This window comes from Canis lupus, chromosome 7 (genome assembly GCF_003254725.2).
Source record: "Canis lupus dingo isolate Sandy chromosome 7, ASM325472v2, whole genome shotgun sequence".
Classification (NCBI taxonomy): Eukaryota; Metazoa; Chordata; class Mammalia; order Carnivora; family Canidae; genus Canis; species Canis lupus.
This window is the reverse complement of record NC_064249.1, coordinates 70,763,704-70,786,947: the sequence shown is the minus strand read 5'-3', so window position 1 is coordinate 70,786,947 and position 23,244 is coordinate 70,763,704. Positions and strand designations below refer to the sequence as shown.

Genomic DNA, 23,244 nt, shown 5'->3' with positions numbered 1-23,244 from the left:
TAAACCTTCATTTTCTCATCTGTAAAATTGGGTTATTAATAAACCTTATCTCACAATAAATTATTAAAGATTAAATGAAACAACCATGTACCAGCTGCATGGCAAATAGTCAATGCATTATAACTATTATAATTTGCAGAAGGCTAAGAAAATAAGAGAAGAACGTCTTGCTTATGCCTGCAAAGGACAACTGAGGCACAAGAGTAGGCCACAAGGGATATCCCCGTGCTACCTGGGAAACATAAGATAAGGAGCAATACTTTGTAATTCACACATGTTGTTGCATATCTGCTGACTCACCTCATTAGTGAGCCCTTCCCTGGAACCTCCTTTAGCTGTCTGACTCATGCACATATGTGTAATGTTTAGCTTTGACAAAGTATGGCTTCTGTAGGATACCCTCATTACCAAAGCTAGGGAAAACAAGATATGCATTTAGTCCATCCATGTGGGATTCCTGGCTCATCTCATGGATTCCACCTTACTTTTGGTCCTCCCCATTTGCATCCATACCACTTTGCCTCCCACATCAACTTCAGGATCTAGCATTATATGAGGACACAGCAGTCTCACAGAGACTTCCACAGTTGTGTAAGCCAATCTCCTGTAACAAATCTATTGTCTTTTTTCTCATGCTCTTCCTCATCATCATTGACCTCCTCCCTCCCTCCTTCCCTCTGTCCTTCTTACCTACTCTTTTTTTTTTTTTTTCCTCTGATTGAAACTTGACTGATGTTCCAGTTTTTCTTAATGGGGCACCACTCTATGGCCTTATCTTCCATTGCATACATACATCATGCCCAAAACAAAAACGTGAAATTGTCCCTATCAATGTCTCGAAATACATTAGGATACTTGTGACTACCATGACATACATGTATAATAGACATTTATTTCAAAATTTCAATATCATTTCAGATTATTATCAATCTATACATGAATGAAGTATTTGAAATTAGAGCTGAATGGCCAGCTGAAATAATTTCTTCAAAAGCTAAATTACAATATTTGAATTTCCACCATAATAAACATTACATAACATTGATGAGGCAAACCATTTATAAGATTGTGTCTTCTAGAGGACAGCCCATGTGCTCTAATCTTTTTTTGTAAACACTAAAGGTCTTTTCAAACTGTCAAAAGAAAAGAGCAAAATAAGATAGAATGGAAATAGTTATTAATAATACTTACATCAAGATCTTTTATGTTTCTATTAAGAGGGACTTTGCCATTTAAAAGACCAGTGTCTGAAACAAAGGAAAACTTCAATAAGAAAATTACAAGTAAATAATTATCTTTCAAAAATACATACTTTATATAAAGAAACTATTCTTGGTTCTCATCATTTTCTTTTGCTCCCACTCATGATTTTCTGTACTGCACTGGTGACCATGGTAACATCCATAGCTAACTAGTAGATTACTACCAATGTCCTGCCACCACCAATCACTATTTTCTTGAAGTCAATGAAAATTCTCTCTAATTTCAGTGGTTCCTTGCCCACTCCTCTGATAAACAAGACCTGAATCTGTACCAAGAATGCATGTTAATAATACATGACTATTGGATGCCTTATCTATTTTCCCACACTGGAAAATTTTATGAAAATAACAATTTTTCATAAACACTTGGACAGATTGAAAAACGCTTTTGTTCTTTTTACATAATAAATATGAACATAATAGATTAACCTATGTCAAATTATTCAGAAAAGGCACTGTGCCTTGCTAGAGCTATGTAGCAGGCACATAGTCTATGTTTTTGTTGTACTTTTCTGGATGTCTGAAATGTTTTAGTTATAAAAATGATTTAACCTTTTAAAAAGAAAATACTGATATTTTCCTCCATATATGTTTCTAAAAATATTTAATTCTGTAATTCCTTTTTAAAAATATACCTTCTATATTACTCAAGCTGTAAGTGATCTAATGTGGTTGTTTGAGATACAAATTTTCTGCTCATGTGTGGTACTGTAACTGAAAATTTGACTCCGGACACAGAGACCCATTTGCATAACACTAGCAGTTCCTTTGCTTTGGTCAATTTTTCCTGTGTATTTATATTTATGTTCTCCACAGATAGCTACTTAGTCTATTGCTTGTTAAAGTGATTCTATACATAGATTTTTTTATGACATTCAGCACTTGAAACCTGAGATAACACCTCCAAGAATAATTAGCAAATTTATATTAAATTCCTTTAACTACTTTTACTTCTTCCATCTGATGACCTATCTAAGCAGCTGAAGACTATCGATAGTTTGAGCTTTCCCTAAGCAGTAACTTTCAAAATGGAGTCATTGAGATAGTGTCCTGTAATGCAGTAGAGTATGTTAGGACAAAAATATGAAATGACACTTTTTCTGAAAGATAATGTTGAGGGAAGAATTGCCTATTTTATATACAGATATAAGCTATTACCAGTTAAACTTCTCCCATCGAGACTAGACTCCTTCAGTATAAGCTGTGTTCTGGGCATTCAAATACCCCTAATCCTAGAATTGTGCCTGACTTATTATACATGTTAAATAAATATTTGTGAGTGAAGAAATGAATGAATGGACTAGCATTTGATTTGGTCAAGCATTTGTCTGGGTACATAAAAGTTGTACATTGCACAATACTTAGGGTAACAATCACATCATTAACATAGAATTGTATGTTGGGTATATCATTTTTTTCTGGTGCTTGGTGGATAAGTTTATTGTTTTAGCAATTAGTATGTATTATGCCAATCCTCTGACATGAAATAGGAAAATGTTTAAGAACGGCGCAACTACTATGGATTATGGCCAGCAATAGCCCTGGGGTTAGTGCTGCAAACTGAGTTGTTAGGTGCTGAAATAATTCACTTCCTTCTTGGATGTTAAAAGCATCTCAGAAGGATTTTTTGCCATTTAGGAGAGAAAAGAATATGTAAAAGACAAATCAAAATACTTTAAAATTATGCAAAAGTTTAAATATTTAAATAAGGATCATATTATGAATAACTTGATTTAAGGGGAAAAAAGCCTTGATAAAATTAACATTTTAATGTGTCATGTGGCTTCAAATGTTGTAGCCAATACTGTCAATAGAATCAACAGACGAGTTGTATTTTACAACAATGGCAGCTTACTTGGCACTTCTGTGTACAAGAAAATCCACTTTGGGTGAGACTTAATGTGTTTTGAGGATATATTACAAATATTAACTTTTAACTACCTGGCATATTTGTTGTCTTTTGTAAAGCTTATTTTAAATTGATATTTCACTTCAGCAGAATAAATGGGCTTCAGGCAATTTCATACCTATTTTGCAGCTATGCAAAAAAGCATATTATTTGGTTATAAATAAATTATTGTCACACATATTTTCTACTCTATTCTTAACCAATATGTATCACCTGCTTATCTCTTCAGATTATTGAGTGCCTCTGAACTCTTCTAAAGAAGGATTTGACAGTCTGCCTAAACCATTTTTTATCGCACTGCTTGCAGGAAACTATTGGACTAGAATATGAAGTGTCTGCAGCACATTAAGCAAAAAGGGGGGGAAAGCAATTCATTAATAACCATAAAATCTTTAAAAACACAGTTAAATAATTTCATGGTACATTGTACTACTTAAATTTCCCTAAATGTTTATTACCAATTTTGGTATTTCTAGATAAGTATTTGACACAATGATAGCACAGCTAAACCACTGTTTCTCCAAAAGTGGATTGAATACCACCAATGGAACAAAATAGCATTTTAGGTTAATGCAGAGACCATCATTTTCTAAAAGTAATATGTTTGTATTAACATGTGGTGGCTAATTCCCAAAAATGATGGGACCATTCCTTCCTGTTCTCAAACCACTGTTCAGTGCCCTGCCACATTAAATCTAGATGATCTGCTTTAACTAATGGGATGTGGTAGAGTGATATGACATCTCCAGACCTAATGTTTAAGAAGACCTGAACCCTTCAACTCTTTGAGATTTAGGAAATCTGAGTCACCATTAATAAATCTTTCCCTCCTAGAGAGCCTATATGATGAGGCCACATGTTAAAGCTAAGTGGCAGGGGAGAAGCTCTGGAACCACGCTGATAGAAAAAGAGGCCCAGGCCTTGCAGTATCCTAGCTGATTCCAGAATTCCATCTAAGCCTGCTGAAGCACAAGTCACATGAATAAAGCCCTCTTGGAGATTCCAACCTCAACACACCTAACTGCAGCAATAAAACAGATCTTGAGTAGACTAACAGAAAAACTACCCCGTCAACTCTTGAATCAGAAGAAATAGAAAAAAAATTAAGACACTAAGGTTTGGGCTGTTTATTATACCACAAGAGATAACCAAAACAGAAATTCATATTAGAAATGGGTCTGCCGTGGCAAAAAAGTATGGTATTGGTTTTGTTAGCAGGTAGCAGGGAGAAACTGGAAGGACCTTAAGGTATTACTAATGAAGGCTTGAAAGACAGTATGGAAACCATGATGGGAGGCCAGAGGAAAGGAAACCCACATTATATAATAATGGAAAATTCAAAAAACAGTTGTTTGAGATAATGTGGAAAAATAGAAAAGGCATCAAGGAACTTGTGATTTTAGCTGTGGTGATTTCCAGACAGAGTTGAAAGTACTAGTTGAATTATCTTGGCTCTTTTGATGAGGTAGGGGAGGCATGAGATAAGCTAAAGAACGTTCAGCTTACAAACAGTATTTAGAAGGAATGTAATGAAATCAGGGCTTGACAAGAGTGAAAATACAACTGTTTATCATTCCAAGTATTTCTTATACAAAGACTCTCAGAGTAATAATTGGCTTCAGGTCAAAGACCACATCTATAGTAAAATGTAACCTCAGGAAAAGATGAGATCTGGGTTGCACCTGTAAGTTTCTTTGTAAAAAATCTCAGCAGAATTTAAAGTAAGATGTGCAGGCTATCTCATATAGACTAAAAGACTTCCAAAACCATAAGGACATTCTTCATATTGCCTGTGATACATAATATAGTGTCTGAGGAATGTCTAAGAATCTTAAAGATAGATATTGTTCCACAGTAAACTGACCCATGAGCCAAGTAGGAAGGACCCTGTCTTATGCTTATTGCTTCTGTCTAATGGAATGGGTTATAACATAATACATAGATGACTTTAAAAGTTCACACAGGATCTATAGGAGTTCAGACTAAATGGCAAGGAGACAATCTAAGAAGAAAAGAGAACTCTGAGCCCTATAACTCTAAGAACAGAAAGCTGACTGAGGGGGCACCTTGGTGGCTCAGTCAGTTAAGTGTTAGACTTTTGGTTTACACTCAGGTCATGATCTCAGGGTCGCAAGATCAAGCACCACATCAGGCTCCTCACTCAGCATGGAATCTGTTTAGGATTCTCTCCCTCTCCTTTGCCCCTCCCCTAGTGTGTGTGTGTGTGCATGTTCATGCTCTCTCTCTCAAAATAAATAAAATCTTTTTAAAAATAATAAAAAAGAAATTAGAAAGAAAGTAGACTGGGAAATTTCCTTAAGTTGCCTACAGAGGCCATTTCTCATGAAAAAGGAAGAATAAACTCAGAAATCAGAAACAAGAAGACACAGGTGAGTGATCAGAAGAATCACTCTTAGGAAGCAGAATTTGGTCTAAATCACTTCCCATTAATAGACAGAGAGCAGAATGGTGGTTGCCAGAGGTGAACAGGGTATCGAGGGTCACAATGTACAAACTTCCAGTTAGAAAATAAATGTCATGGGGATATAATATAGTGCATGGTGAATATAATTAATGTTACTATATAGCATATTTGAAAGTTCTTAAAACTCCTCATCACAAGAAAAACAAATTGTTTTTTGTAATCGTATATGGTGATAGATGTTAACCGGATTTAATGTGATGACTATTTCTCAATATATATAAATATTGAATTATTATATTGGAGACCTGAAACTGATATAATACCATATATAAACTATATATCAATTAAAAATTAAAATTATAGAAATATTTAATGTGCCTTATTTTTATAACTAGCGATGTAGTTTATTCTATTTTGAATCATTTTTTGGAGACACAGACTAATCATCCTCAAGCATAATTTTAAAGTACCCAAGGAACACCAAAGGGTATCTATTAAATATTTGAAATTAAGTTTAAGAAAATTCAACTATGTCCCAATAAATTAATGTGTCTTATAGCAGAGAATAAATGCAAAAGCTTTAGAAGACTTGTGTACATTTAACACAATTGCTACAGATGCTGAAATATTGGCAGGATCCTTAGTAAATGTGCTGTGAAAAAAAATGATGAAAATGATGTTTGGACACAAAACAAATGAAATAATTGATAAAGTGCCTCCATCAAAACATGAAACATTTTTAAAGTTCTCGATACGGCGGAAACCAACAAAATGATTACTATTTTATGTGTATCAACATATAACTCATTAACTGTTTTTCAAGTATGAGTGAATAAGGAATTCCAAGAAGACTTTTTTTTTCGGTCAAGCATTTCAAATAGCTGTACTTAGAGATCTCTAAATGAATTGACAACTTCATCCTAAACAGTAGCATGGACTAAACATGATATACTGGGTTAAGCACTGATACTAATCATGTATTTACTCTTAGGCTAAGATATTCTGTGTTGAATGTATAAGGAATGTTTTTGTTGCATTGGGTATACACAATTATTTAGAAAAATTATTTTAAAATCTGTGAAAATTGTCACTTATATTAAAGATAGACCCCCAAATTCCTGACTGTTTGTGAAGAGATGGGAAATCTATTCAAATTGAACTATTTCATACCAAAACATGTTGTCTTTCACTCAGAAAATCTAAAGTTTTTTTTTTTTTTAAAGATTCTCTTTATTTATGAGAGACATACACAGAGAGGCAGAGAAATAGGCAGAGGAATAAACAGGCTCCCTGGAGGGAGCCTCATGTGGGACTGACTCTATCCCAAGATCCCAGGATCACACTCTGAGCTCTAGGCCCACGATCAATCACTGAGCCACCATCCCAAAAGTCTAAAGTGTTTTGTCAGGTAATTAGAACTTCAAGTTCCTCTGAAGGAAATATTTAATCAGTGGGATTTATGTAAGAAATATTCAAATTAACTTATTTTGTACATATATCTGCTTATTTGAAAAATCTAAATATATGTATATTAGAATGAGCTACCTTAAGCTGTGACAACAAATAATCCCCCATATTGCTTGACTTGTAAAACACGATTATGTGTCCTTCTCAGTTTGACTGGGACTCTGCTCCACAATGATGGCCTTTATTTTAGAACTGATGTGACAGATAGCCACCACTGAAACATTGTCAACTGCCATGGCAGAGCAAGAAGGACTCTTAAAGTTTGCACAAGGAAGTGACCCACATCATTCCATTTACTAAAGCAAGTCACATGCCTAAATTTCAAGAGGTCAGCAACGTGCAAGCCTACCACATGCCAGGAAGCATGAGAACTGGAAGATTGTGAGTACCCTAATGACAATATTTACCTTACAAGTGAAGTTTGCTTAAATACAAAACCAAAAATAAAACCTATCTATATGATGCCTACATTTCAGACTTAAAGACATATGCAGATTGAAAGAAAAGGGATAGAAAAACATTTACCATGCAAATGCAAATGGAGGTGAAAAAAAAGCTGGAGTAGCAATACATCAGACCAATTAGACTTTAAAACAAAGACTGTAACAAAGAAAGACACTACATAATCATAAAGGGAACAACCTAACAAAAGACATATCAATTGTTAAGTATTTACACACTCTAATACATGCAGCAGCTATTAATAGACTTAAAGGAAGAAACTGATAGTAATACAAGAATAATAGGGGACTTTAATCAACCCACTTACATCAGTGGATAAATCATTCAGGCAGAAAGTTAATAAGGAAACAGTAGTTTTGAATGCCATAGTGGACCAGATTCTAACATATTTTAGAACATTCCAACCAAAAACAATACACACTCTTTTCAAGTGCACATGGAACATTCTCCAGAATAGACTCCATTAGGCCACCAAACAAGTCCCAATAAATTAAAAAAGATTGAAATCCTATCATGCATCTTTTCTGAACACAATAGTATAAAATTAGTAATCACAAGAAAAAAATCTAGAAATAACAAATACACAGAAGTTAAATAACATGATATTAAACATGAATGGGTCAACCAAGAAATCAAAGACAAAATAAAAAAATATATACATGGAGACAAATGAAAATGAAAGCACAATGATCCAAAATCTTTGGGATGCAGCAAAAGCTGTTCAAAGAGGGAAGATTATAGCAATACAGATCCACCTCAAGAAATAGGAAAAACTAAAATACCTAAAGGAGCTAGAAGAAAAACAAAGCCCAACTCCTGGAGAAGGATGGATATAATAAAGATTAGAGCAGAAATAGAGACTAAAAACACAATAGAACAGATTAATAAGAGAAAGAAAAGGTCAACAAAATTGGAAAACCATTAGCCAGTTTTATCAAAAAAGAGACAGAGGGACAGAAAGACTCAAAATCAGGAAGGAAAGAGGAGAAATAACAGCACCACAGAAATACAAAGACTGGGCAGCCCCGGTGGCTCAGCAGTTTAGAGCCACCTTCGGTCCAGGGCCTGATCCTGGAGACCCAGGATGGAGCTCCATGTCAGGCTCCCTGCATGAAGCCTGCTTCTCCCTCTGCCTGTGTCTGTGCCTCTATCTGTATCTGTGTCTCTCATGAATAAATAAATAAAATCTTAAAAAAAAAAAGAAATACAAAAAGTTATAAAATAATGTTCTGAAAAATTATATGCCACCAATTAGACAACCTAGAAAAAATGGATACAGTCCTAGAAACATAACCTTCAAAACTGAATCAGGAAAAAAGAACGAACAAATTGATTAGCAATTAAATTGAACCAGCATCAAAAAACTCCTAATAAACAAAAGTGCAGGACTAGATGGCTTCACAGGTGAATTCTACCAAACATTTAAAGAAGAGTTAATACCTATTCTTCTCAAATTATTCCAAAAAGTAGAAAAGAAAGAAAAACTTCCAAATTCATTTATGAGTCCAGCATTACTCTGATAGCAAAACCAAATAAAGACACTACCAAAGAAAGAAAACTATAGGCCAATATGCCTATGAACATCGATGCAAAAATTCTCAAAAAAATATTAGCAAACTGAATCCAATCATACATTAAACAAATCATTCACCACATTCAGGTGGGATTTATTCCAAGGATGCAGGGCTCAATATTTGTAAATCAATCAATGCAATATATCACATTAACAAAAGAAAGGATAAAAACCACATTATCATTTCAGATTCAGAAAAAAAAAAACATCTAACAAAGTACAACATCCATTCATGATAAAAACTCTCAATAAAGTAAGTTTAGAGGGAACATACCTCAAATATAATAAATCATATATTAAAAATCCACAGTTAACATTATACTTGACCTGGAAGAACTGAGGGCTTTTCTTCTAAGATCAGGAACAAGACAAGGATGTCTATTCTAACCACTTTTAATCAACATAGTACTGGACGTCCTAGCCACAGCCATTAGGGAACAAAAAGAAAAAAAAGGCATCCAAATTAGAAAGGAAAACGTAAAATTTTCACTATTTGCACATGGCATAATTCTATATATAGAAAAACCTGAAGGGATGCCTGGATAGCTCAGAGGTTGAGCGTCTGCCTTTGGCTCAGGTCCTGATCCTGGAATCTGGGATCGAGTCCCACATCAGGCTCCTTGCATGGAGCCTGCTTCTCCCTCTGCCTGTGTCTCTGCCTCTGTCTCTGTGTCTCTCATGAATGGATAAATAAGTAAAATGTTTGTTTGTTTGTTTTTTAAAAAAGAAAAACCTGAAGACTCCACCAAAAATTACTAGAACTGACAAATGAATTCAGGTTACAGGATATAGAATCAATATATGGAAATCTGTTGCATTGCTCTACACTAATAATGAAGTAGTAGAAAAAGAAATGTAAAAAACAATCCCATTTAGAGTTGCACCAAAAAATAGAATAAAGAGGCACCTGGATGGCTCTGTGGGTTAAGCATTTGACTCTTGATATCTGCTCAGGTTATGATCTCAAGGTTGTGAGATTAAGCCCTACACTGGGCCTTGCACTCTTTCTCCTTGTCCCTCTGCCCCTCCTCCCTCTTTCTATAAATAATAAAATGCCTAGGCATAAATTTAACCAAGGAGGTAAAAGCTCTGTACTCTAAAAACTATAAAATATTCATGGAAGAAATTGAAGATGATACAAACAAATAAAATATATTCCATGCTCATGTACTGGAAAAACCGATATTGTTAAAATTTTCATAGTACTCAAAGTGATTTACATATTAAATGCCATCCCTATCAAAATACCAAGAGCAGTTTTCACAGAACTAGAACAAATAATCCTAAAATTCCTATAGAATCATAAAAGATCCCAAATAGCCAAAGCAATCTTGAGAAGTCAGAATAAAGCTGGAGGTATCACAATCCCAGATTTGAAAACACACTACAAAGCTGTAGTAATGAAAACAGTATAGTACTGGCACAAAAAATCGACATAGATCAATAGAACCAAATAGAGAGCCCAGAAATAAGCCTATACTTGTATGGTCAATTAAACTACAACAAAGGAGGCAAGAATATACAATGGGGAAAGAACAGTCTCTTCAACAAACAGTGTTGCGAAAACTGAACACCTACATGCAAAAGAATGAAATTGAGCCATTTTCTTACACCATACACAAAAATAAACTTAAATTGGAGTCAACACTTAAATATGACAACCATAACCATAAAAATCCTAGAAGAAAATATAGAAGCAATCCTTTTGACATCAGCCATAGAAATCATTTTCTAGCTGGGTCTCCTGAGACAAGGGAAACCCAAGCAAAATTAAACTATTGGGATGGCACCAGAGTAAAAAGCTTTTGCACAACAAAGGAAAACATCAGCAAAACAAAAGGTTGCCTATTGGGCTGCCCGGGTGGCTCAGTGGTTTAGCGCCTGCCTTTGGCCCAGGGTGTGATCCTGGAGTCCCAGGATCGAGTCCCACATCGGGCTCCCTGCACGGAGCCTGCTTCTCCCTCTGCCTGTATCTCTGCCTCTCTCTCTTTCTGTCTCTCATGAATAAATAAATAAAATCTTTTTTTAAAAAAAAGGTAGCCTATTGAATTGGAGAAGATATTTGTAAATACTATATCCAAAAGGGGCTAATATACAAAATATATTAAAAAATACACAACTCAACACCAAAAATACAAATGATTTAATTTAAAAATGGGCAGAGTACATAAATAGGCATTTTTTTCAAAGAAGACATACAGTTGGTTAATAGACTCATGAAAAGATGCTCATCATCACAAGGAAATGAAAATCAAAACTGCAAGGAGATCAACTTACACTTGTTGGAATGGCTAAAATCAAAAGCACAAGAAATAACAAGTGTTAGTGAAGGTATAGAGGAAAAAGAACCTTCATGCACTTTTGGTGGGAATGTAAACTGGTGCAGCCACCATGGAAAACAATATGGAGGTTTCTCAAAAACTTAAAAAGAGTATTATCATATATGATTCAATAATTCCACTACTAGATATCGACCCATAGAAAACAAAAACACTAATACAGAAATATAGATGCATCCCTATATTTATTGCAGCATTATTTACAAGAGCCAAAATATGGAAGCAACCCAAGTGTTTATTGATAGATGAATGGATAAAGGAGATGTGGTACATATGTAGTCATACAAACAATGGAATACTACTTAGCCACAAAAAAGAATAAAATCTTGCCATTTGCAATAATTTTGATGGCTCTAAAAGGTGTAATTCTAAGTGAAATAAGTCAGAGAAAGATATATACAATTATTTCACCCATATGTGGAATCTATAAAACAAAATAAATGAACATAGGAAAAAGAGAGAAAAAACAGATTTGGCTCTACAGAAACTAATGGTTACTAGAGGGGAGGTGGGTGGGAAGATGGGGGAAATAGATGAAAGAGATTGAAAGTATATACTTATAGTGAATACTGAGTAATGTATAGAATTGTTGAATCCCTATATTGTACACCTAAAACTAATAGTATCTGTTAAACATACTTGAATTTTTTAAAAAAATTAAGCCTAAAAGAATGTAAGTATCACATAATTATTCTTGAGTAGATTGTTGTCTAAACTTCTTCTGAACTTTTTTTGAAAATTTTGCTGAAAATCATTTGGGTTATTAGAAAAAGTCACTTGAAATATCTTTTAAAGTTAAATATTTAAGTTAAATATTAAAAAACTTAAAAAGTTAAGTATGTTTTCCAGTCAGGCACTGGTGAGTAGAAAATAAATACCATCATATGTGGGAAAAATACTAATATAACTAGATTCATTCATTTTGTGGATTACTTCTGATGACAATTTGGAATTAAAATTAGTAGTATGCTAAGTGAAGTAAGTCAGAGAAAAACAAACACCACATGATTCCACTCATATGTGGAATTTAAGAAACAAAATAAACAAAGGGGGAAAAAAGATAAACCAACAAACAGACTAGTAACTAAGAGAACTATTAACTATAGTTTACCAGAGAGGGAGGGGGTGGAGAGATAGGCTAAGTAGGTCATGGGGATTAAGCAGGGCACTTGTGACAAGTGATGTATGGAAGTGTTGGATCACTATATTGTATGCCTGAAACTAATATAACACTGTTAATTAACTGGAATTTCAATAAAAACTTAAAAAAATAAAGCTAGTTAAACAAAGTTCACATATCTTTTCAGGAATTAATCCTCAGCATTTAATTATATCAGAAAAATTAAGTACTTGTTCATTTTGCTTTTGATGCCATATGCAGTTTTAATTCTTTAACTCAAAAATTTTTAAAGCAAAAGTATTTTATGAACCTCATCTTCACCTTATGTTTAGCCAAATGTGACTTTATTACTGATGTATCAAAGATGTAAACATTTTTCTTATTGAGTAATATAATTTTAGTTATGCAATTTTGTAGATTGATTAGATTTAGCATGACCTACATATATCCTTTAACATAAAAATTTGTTTTTAAGCATATATACACTTATAATTACTCTGCTTATGACAAGTGAGATAATTTTAAATGTATGGCAATGACACAAAATTATTTTAAATACGTGCATTTTATTTTATTTATTTTTTAAAGATTTTATTTATTTATTTATTTATTTATTTATTTATTTATTTGACAGAGAGAGAGCACAAGCAGGTAGAGGGAGAGAGAGAGAAGCAGACTCCCTGCTGAGCAGGGAACCTGAAGTGGGACTTGATCCCAGGATCCTGAGATCATGACTTGAGCCAAAGGCAGACACTTACCCAACTGAGCTACCCAGGTGCCCCTAAAAACGTACATTTTAATAAAAGGTCACAAAATATAAACAAATATATAGGTGGGGCACAATTTAAATACTGATGTACAATGTGAATACTCACGTTGACAAAGCAGTAATCTAGTGAACAGATTAAAAACGATTTAAATTAAAGTAAAAGTTAAAAGCTGAGACTTTTAATCATGACTGAAATTTGGATGTGGTAAAGATTTTAAAGACCAATTCCAGTTAAAAGAAACCTACTTTCTAGGGCTCCTTATCAATAAGCAAACCTTTAAAAATAAGAAAAAAATACATTGTGAAAAATAATTTATATAAAATTATTCTAATATGTACACATTGATTTTGCTATAAAATATTTGTAATTATTTAAATCAGTAAAGCATTTTCAGGTCCATAGTGATACTTAAGTTGTGACATATTTTCTTTTTTTGTTGTTTTGTTGTTGTTGTTTTTAACTTTTTATTTCAGAATAATTTTAGATTAACAGAAAGTTACAGAAATAACAGAGACATCGTACATACCTTTCCCAGATTCCCCTAATGTTAACATCTTATTTAACCATAATACATTTGTGAGACATATTTTCTTACTCAAAATTGCTTTTTGAGGATATACAAGAAGAGTAAGCATTTCTTACCAAATAATTTACTGCCATTAAAGTTTACTCTTAACCACAACGGGCTTTAAGACAGAACAGGAAATTGCTTCTATAGGCCGTTTGAGAGATGTTGAAAAGCCCTCTAGTTCCCATGAAACTAACAAAAGCTTGGCTTTTTTAGTTTATGGTGTGAATCCTTATTAAGACCTAAGTAATCCTGAGGGCATGATATTCTCACCTGTTAACTATTATTTGTAATTTGCATGAATTGAGTCTCTGAAAACAAACTTCTATTAGTAAGGAAGGAAGAAGTGCTAATGTTTGAACTGAATATTTGAGAGAAAAGTGAGGAATGTGAGGATGGGGAAGAACGTGGGTCAGAAACAAATACCAAAAATTTCACAACTTTATTCAGGGCTGTTCCTAACAGTTCATCTAAAATCAGTTACTCGGGATATCCTACCAATCCTCTGCAGATGCCTGAGAATTTAAATCCAAAGCCTACGTCCTAATGAGCCAATACAGAGTATTTCCAAAGTTACATTTTCAGCTTCACATTGTGACACCATGAGAATATTCTCATCTGCTTGTGTCAGGAAAGATGCCCTGTGGATAAAGGATTTTGCCAGTGAACATCTGAGATCCTGTACTTCTGCCTCCTGTATTAAATCCAGGATCCCTGAGCACTTGGGGAGCACACAGGGAGTGGGGGCCCTGTGAACTTTAATTTGTCAGCAAGCTATTGAACACCAATCTGTATGTAGAGTTGGACAAATCTTAGTTAATACAAATATCTTAAGAACCACTTCTTCAATAGAAGAAAAGTATTTGTTGAGTTGAAGTCACATTTCCCAATATATTGCCATTATAATCTGGTCTGTGGCCTCAGAAAAATGGCTAGGATATGAAGGCAAAAAGCTATAGAGTAGGCACAGGAATACTTTTTTCACATTAAAGGATGAAAACTACAAAGGATATAGAAAAACACTTGGAGGGATCCCTGGGTGGCGCAGCGGTTTAGCGCCTGCCTTTGGCCCAGGGCACGATCCTGGAGACCCGGGATCGAATCCCACGTCGGGCTCCCGGTACATGGAGCCTGCCTCTCCCTCTGCCTATGTCTCTGCCTCTCTCTCTCTCTCTCTCTGTGACTATCATAAATAAATAAAAATTAAAAAAAAAAAAAAAGAAAAACACTTGGAGATTCTAAGAATAAAAAAATTCAGGCTGCAGCCAAAAGAATATAAAGTATACAATTTATGTAGACACAATGTGGAAAAAAATACACAAATAACTACCATTTAGAGGTGTGTGTATTTGATAATAATTTTAGAGCAAGAAGGAAACTTAAAGATATTTTTAATCCAGTCCTATTATTTTAGACAGTGAAAGTACAATTTATTTCATAAGCACTATATTCCCAAATGGAGAGCAAAGCTATTTTTAATCATTCAAATCTAAAGAAAGTAATATAAAAATTATGAGTCAAGCAAGAAAAAAATTGATTAAATTCAATTTTATTAAAATTAAAGCTTCTGTTCTGCATAAGACATGGTTACAAAATCAAAAGACAAGCTATGGCCTGGGAGAAAATATTTGCAGAACACATATCTGATAAAAGACTTCTATCCAAAACAGACAAAGCACTCTTAAAAGTCAACCACAGGAATATAAAAAAAATCAATTCAGTCAAAAGATTTGAAAAAGTACGTCTCCAAAAAAAAAAAAAAATGCACAGATGTCAAACACAAGGGAAGATGCTCAACATCATTTGTTATTAGGAAAATGTTAATTAAAACAACAATGTGATATCACAGCTTACTTTTAAAATGGCTAAAAAAAGGAAAAAATAATCTGACAATACCAATTGCTGTTAAGGATATGGAACAATAGGAGCTTGTTCATAGCTGGGGTGAATGCAAAGGGCTACAACAACTTTGGCAGACAATTTAGTAGTTTCAAATAAAGTTAAACATAGCTTCACCATACAGTCCAGCAACCGTGCTCCTTCATACTTAACCAACTAATTTTAAAACTGTCAGTACAAAAGCCAGCACATCAATGTTTATAGAAACTTTTGTCATAATCACCAAATCTGGAAGCAACCAACAGGTCTCTCAATACAGAACTGATAAATGATGGTATAACAATAAAATATGACATAAAATATATGGATAATGGAGTCTATTCAAAAATAAAAAGAATTGACCTATTAAGTCACACGAAGATATGGGTGAAACTTAAAAGCACATTGCTAAGTAAAAGAAGCCAGTCTGAAAAGGCCACAGCCTGTCTGACTCCATTTATATGACATTTTAGGAAAGGCAAATTATAGAGTTGGTACACAGATCAATGAATGCCAGGGCTTCTGGGAGAGTTGGGGGGGGGTGCAGAAATTGAATAGATAAAGCACAGGAGGTATTTTTAGTGTGCTGAGACTATTTTGTATGACATTATATCATGATTATAGATCACTATGCATTTGTCAAAACCCATAGAATTTACAGTAAACAGAGCAAGTCTTCATGCACATAGGCAAAAAAAGCACCATCGAGGAAGCTGGAAGATCTTCAGGATGGAACATAAAGTATGACTCTAACTGGATTAGAAATATATGAAACACCAGTGGGGTAGGAGTAAAAAGTTGCTGACCTATTAAATAACTTTCAAAATGAGTGGAGTATTAAGACTTAAAGTGAGTGGAACAGCACACAAACTTTGTACTGTAGTTAATAAAGTCATTTCCCATGGAAGTACAGGCTAATAATTCTGAAATAACAATGCACATATACTAGAACTGAACATCAGTTTGCTCTCTACAGTTAAGAATTTGTTTCTTGGTTTCTTTCTTTCTTTTTCCCTTTGCTCATTTGTTTTGTTCTAAAATTCCACACATGAGTGAGATCATATGGCAATTGTCTCTCTATGACTAATTTATTTCACTTAGCATTATACTCACTAGCTCCATCCATGTTGTTACAAATAGCAAGGTTTCATTCTTTTTATGGCCAAATAATATTCCATTGTATTTGTGTGTGTGCTGTGTGTGTATATAAGTATGTGTATTTATATTTATATATACACACATATTTATATACATTACATCTTTATCCACTCATGTATTGATGAAAACTTATCTTTACTCTGTTTTTATTTAGCTATGTCTGATTTTTTTTCTCCAACTAAATATTCAACAATTCATGTATGTTAGACATTTTAAATTACAACTCTACCCATGTCCTAAAATATCCTAGAATGGGAGATTATTCATTTTGTCCAGAAGCATATCATCATTAAAGCAGCATCTTCTTTAGTTTATCCTCAAGTTATAAGGGCAGTAATACAAAGAGAGATTATGAGTAAGTGGTAATAATCATGGAAGGTAAGCTTGTTTTTAGTATCATGATACACAAAACTTTCTATTTCTCTTATATATTATTATGACTTTATAAAATATCACAATTACAATTTGAATTTTAGACAGAAATTAAAGGGTATATTCTTGAGGGTAAATGAAAAGTAAAACCAAGGCAAATAGGTGAGAGCTACATAGAACTCAGTGTAAGAATAACTTTCAAAGAAGCTGAAAGCCACCAAAAGATGGCAAAACTATGTCACAAAGTGATGACATTTATCCCTGAAAGCATAATCAGAAATTGAACAATTATTTGGTGCAGTTAAGAAAGAGAGTGATTGAAATAAATGTTCTAAGACCTAATATAGCTATAGGGCTGTCTTCTGTATTAAACCACCAAAGTTTAAAAAAAAGGAGAGGGAACATTAAATATAATACTTTATTGCATTTTTATGACATATGGATTTTTAATTTTTTACTATATAGATATCATGATTTATATATAGATTTGCATAGAGAATTTTGTGTATAGAATTTATGCATAGAATTATATATAGAATTTATATATAGAATGTGGCTTATAAGCCAAATTTAGAGGCTTAAAAAAGACATTTTATTTTGAACATGAATTTATGGATTAGAAATGTGGGAGGAACACAGCTAGGGAGTTCTTCCTTTATGATTTCTCATGCAGTGATATCATGGCTAGGGCTGCAGTCATCTGAAGGTAGACTGGAGTAGACATCCAAGATGGATCACTGACATGACTGGCAGCTATTATCTGGGAACTTGCTGGGTTGTCAATTTGTGCATCCGTTTGACCTCTCCAACGTGATGGTCTCAGAATACTCAGATCTGTGAGTATTCAGTGCCCCAAATATGAGTATCCATCAAAAAAAAGGCATAAAGTACATTTTTTATCAACTAGTCTCTCAAGTCACCTAACATCACACTTACTTCTTGCTACTGGTTTCAAGCAAGTCACAAGTTATATAAAAACTAGGGTTGGGGTACATTGAGCCAGATTCCTTTAGCCAGTTTGAATTAGGGACCTTAACAAGTAAAGTAAATTGACATCTCTTAATCATGCTCTTGAGTTGTTGCTACTTTTTAATTTCCATGTTGGAACCCAGCCTTTATCTGAATAATAGGTTTATACTTGTTGACTATTCTTCTGATGGAATATAGAGTCATAAAAATGATTTGTATAATATGAAATTTGTTCATTTTATTTTTCAGTGATAAAAATGTCAAATGGTACAATGACATTGTTGCACTCACCCATACAAATAGAGCTCTATTAAATTTTGCCTAGCTGCTTGGCAGATGAGTTGAATTTGATAATCTACTGGCTTAGAGGGAGACAATGCAGTATAGAATTGTCACTGAAATTTATCAGTATTGGGATACCTGCATGGCTCAGCAGTTGAGTGTCTGCCTTTGGCTCAGGGCATGATCCCAGAGTCCCGGGATGGAGTCCCACATTGGGCTTCCTCCATGGAGCCTGCTTCTCCCTCTGCCTAGTCTCTACCTCCCTCTCTAGGTCTTTCATGAATGAATAAATAAAATATTTTTTAAAAAAGAAATGTATCAGTATTATAGAGCAAAGTTATGTGGCACTATTTATAAGTAAAAATAGTTTTCTCCTCATTACACAGAGGAAATCTAACCTAAAAGAACTCAAAATATGGGCAAATATGTAGTTGTGGGGCATTATTCATATTTTTAAAAAATCAGAAACATCTTAAATGTCCAAGGTTAGAGGAGTCCACTGAAGAATGTAGGAAATAAATACATTTTGGGAGAACTTTAAATCACAGGGGAAACCATATGGGAAAATATGGGACAATGCTTATGAAAGTGCTTTTCAATAAGTCATGCTGAATGATTTCAATTGTAAATAGAAAAACAGTAGAAAAAGCAAAAATTTATAGTCTAAGACAATTTATATAGAACTTTTAAAAATGTGTTTTATTTTTACAGTGTATACATTTTTTTGATGATCAGGAACATCTAAAGCAGTGATTTTTTATTATTGAATACCAAAAAATAGAATGTATTTTCATACCTTCTACACATACCCCTACAGATAGTAAAGGAGTTAACTATTTCCTTCCTTCATTTGCTTGTTTTACTACAGCATTCTCTGGCTCATATTCTAATGATGTCAAGGCCATATCAAATATTACTTCTTTTTGTTACTTTTTCTGATAGACTCAGACAAAATTCTTTACTCTTTTAAAAATTAAGATATAACTTATAATAATAAAATCCATCCTATTAAGGTATAGAATTTAGCATACTTTATACTTTAGTAAACTATTTCAGGAGTTTTTAGCATATTCATAAATTTGTGCTATTATCACCAATATCTTAATTCCAGAACATTTTCCTTACTTCATTAAGAATCCCTGTACCTCATACTTCATTCATATTTCCCCCCCCCACCAAGACCCTAGCAATGACTAATCTACTTTCTATCTCTATGGATTTGCCTATGTGGACTTTTCATAGAAATGAGATCATATAATATGTTGCCTTTTGTATCTGGCTTCTTTCATGTGGTATAATGTTTTGAAGATTTAGCTCTATTATAGCACCTATCATCACTCCATTCCTTTTCATGACTGAATAATATCCCATTATATGGATATGCCTCATTTTGTTTATCTTTACATTGCTCAGTGGACATTTGGGTTGTTTCTATTCTTTTACTATTATGATTAATATTTCTATATATATGTATGTACAAGTCTTTATGTGAATATGTTTTGCATTCTCTTGGGTATAAACCTAGAATTAGGTTTTCTGAGTCATATAGTAACTCTATGTTTACTTTTTTGAAGAACTACCAAACTTTTCCAAAATGCAGCACAATTTTACATTCCCACCAGCCATGTACAAATGGTTCCAATTTGCCTACATCCTTGCCAACACTAATTATTTGACTTTTCAGTTACAGCCATCCTAGTAGGTATGAAATGGTTTTGGGTTGCACTTCCCTAATGACTAATGATGTTGAGCATCTTTGCACGTGTTTATCGGCCATTTGTTTATCTTTTTTGGAGAAATATCTATTCAAATCCTTTGTTCATTTTTCAATTGTGTTTTTTTACTGTTGAGTTGTAAGTGTTCTTTATACATTCTGAATACTAGAAGTTTTTCAGATATATTATTTGCAAATTTTTTTCCCAATTCCATGAGTTGTCTATTCACTTTCTTGATAATGTCCTTTGAAGCTCAAACATTTTTAATTTTGATAAAGTCCTATTTATCTATTTTTTCTTTGTTTGATTTTGATGTTATATATAAGAAACCATTGCCTAGTTTAAGTTCACTAAGATCCACATCTATTTTGCATGTTATAGTTTTCCAATTTTTAGCTCTTATCTACCGGTTTTTTATTCACTGAGTGTTAATATTTTAGATGATGCACAGAGGACTTTACATAGACCTTCTAATTATACTTGACACTACATCATTCTCTACTGAATTTATTCTTTATTCTCTTCCTTAGATTTTTGATCTCCTAGAATACTACACATAGTAATTGGTAATAATAGGTCCTGAAAAAAAATTTTCAAAAAATTGAATAGATTTCAACAGATTAAACATTAGCATTGATGTATGACCCCACATTATTTAATTTTGTTCACCAAAATAATTATGAGTATCTGTGCCACTAATAGTCATTTTCTACTTTAAATTCACCTTATTGTGATATATGCCATGTATGGAAGGTGATGCAAAATTAATCTGAGTTGATTATGATGTGTTCTTTATACTTTAAGTGATTTTTGTGGTTTTAATTTTGTGATTTTTTTATATTTCAGGATTTTATTCAAATTTTAATTAGTTTACATGTAGTGTAATATTAGTTTCAGGAGTAGAATTTAGTGATTCATCACTTATATATAACACTCAGTGCTCATCACAACTGCCCTCCTTAACACCCATCAATCATTTAGCCCATTTCCTCAACCCACCTTTTCTCCAGCAACCCTCAGTTTGTTCACTATAGTTGAGTCTGTTGGTTTTCCTCCCTCTTTTTTTTTTTTCCTTTCCTCTATGTTCATCTGTTTTGTTTCTTAAATTCTACATATGAGTGTGGGCATCTGGATGGCTCAGTAGTTTTACAGTCCAACTCTTGATTTTTGGCTCAGGTCATGATCTCAGGGTCATGGAATCAAGCCCCACAGCATTGCAGTCAGCATGGAGCATGTTCTGGGTTTTCTCTTCTTCCTCTCCTCCATTCGCTCTCTCTATCTAAAATAATTTTTTTAGGGCAGCCTGGGTGGCTCAGCGGTTTAGCACCGCCTTCAGTGTAGGGCCTGATCCTGGAGACCCGGGATTGAGCCCCACATCCGGCTCCCTGCGTGGAGCCTGCTTCTCCCTCTGCTTGTGTCTCTGCCTCTCATGAATAAATAAATAAAATCTAAAAAAAAAAAAATTCTTGTTGAAGAGGATATTTAAAAATAAGTTAGTAAATAAATAAATAAATAAATAATAAATAAATGAAATTTAAAAAAATTCCACATCTGAGTGAAGTCATTTGGTATTTGTCTTTCTCTGATGGACTTATTTTGCTTGGTGTAACGATTTTAGTGGTTTTATTTGTTTAGTTGGTTCCTGTCTTCAAATTTCTCTTTTATCCCCAGAGATAACTCTAAACAAAACAAAATAAAACACAAATAATTTCTTTTTTTATATTGGTTATATTCTATTATTGACCTACACATTTCAATGATTTAAAATACCCAACGAACTTCTAAGGCCATGCCACACATTTTCAAGTTGCTTTGCTCTCAGAAAAGTGAGAAACTATTTTCCTTGAGCATCGATAATGGTGGGACAAGAAGCACCAGAAAGCTAGAAAGTGTGCACCAAAGCCATAAGGTAGATATGAAGCTGCTCTATATCTTAAGATATGCAAATCAGAAGAAAGATTTTGATAGTGTTAAGGAATTGATGTCAGAGAAGGAAACTTATCAGATACATTACGAAATATGAGCTTGAGATTCATGGTGTTGTTTTCTGTTAATCATTTGTTAGGAATCAGAAAACCCAAATCAACTATTAACTTGTCATTCACTCTTTTCAGAAAGCAAGGAACTCAGTTGCAAAGTGCAGATGCAAGATGAACTACTGGAACTGAGGTTTGATGGAGTGGGAGCCACAGTGTAGACACACACAACCTATTTTATGTGAAAGGAGAGATGTTCTGGGAAGAAGACAACAGGAAAAAGCTAGAGTGAAGTTTTCTAAGTGATGATCCAAATAACAATCTAGCTAGAGGAAGGGGTAATCTATTATCTCCTCAAGAAAGTACAAGAAGTTGCACATAAGTGCTTGGAGTTAACCAGCATTTTCAATGACAGGCTAGTAGAGAAGGGTCAGGTGTCACAAGCATGCATGATAAAGATTCTAAGTAGACATGTATAAAAATAAACTTTTAGAAAATGGAGCACATCAAAACTATTGAGAAGCATATATTATTTGTAGTCAAAACTTTTGTGTTTTGTTTTAAGTGCTCACTGATGGGGCATATTAAGCTGTTTATAGATAAATAGTAGAAATTATAGCTATATGCACTTTTAAATAAACAAAAACATTTTTATGAAATCAAAAACAACTAATAAAATTATTTGCAATGCAAAGTAAATCATGAATCAATTGTAAGAAACAGCATTTACCTTAATAGTTTCCATCAATTACATGTGGTGATAATTTCGGTTTCTAAAACAAATATTAACAACAATATACTTAATAGTATTAACTGTTGCTAAGAAAAGCCTGTGCTGTTGCTGGTAGCAATAGTTCATGCAGGTCACTAATAAGAGGAGGAAGGACATGATATCAATTTCCTTTTTTTTGTTGTTAATGAAGTAAAATTTAGCATCTATTCTCCATTCAAGAATTTATTAATATGTTATGCCGGCAATGTTAAAACAATACAGGGTTT

The 23,244-nt window shown here is 33.5% G+C and overlaps 1 long non-coding RNA gene across 2 annotated transcripts in view; it reads right to left on the bottom strand.

The window, feature by feature from the left end:
* LOC118355194 (uncharacterized) overlaps positions 1-23,244 on the bottom strand; it is a 149,293-nt gene that overhangs the window by 100,411 nt on the left and 25,638 nt on the right. For both annotated transcript variants that reach the window (XR_007412136.1, XR_007412135.1), the window contains exon 2: positions 1,192-1,247. This is a non-coding gene — a long non-coding RNA (uncharacterized LOC118355194). The remainder of the gene's footprint in view (positions 1-1,191; positions 1,248-23,244) is intronic.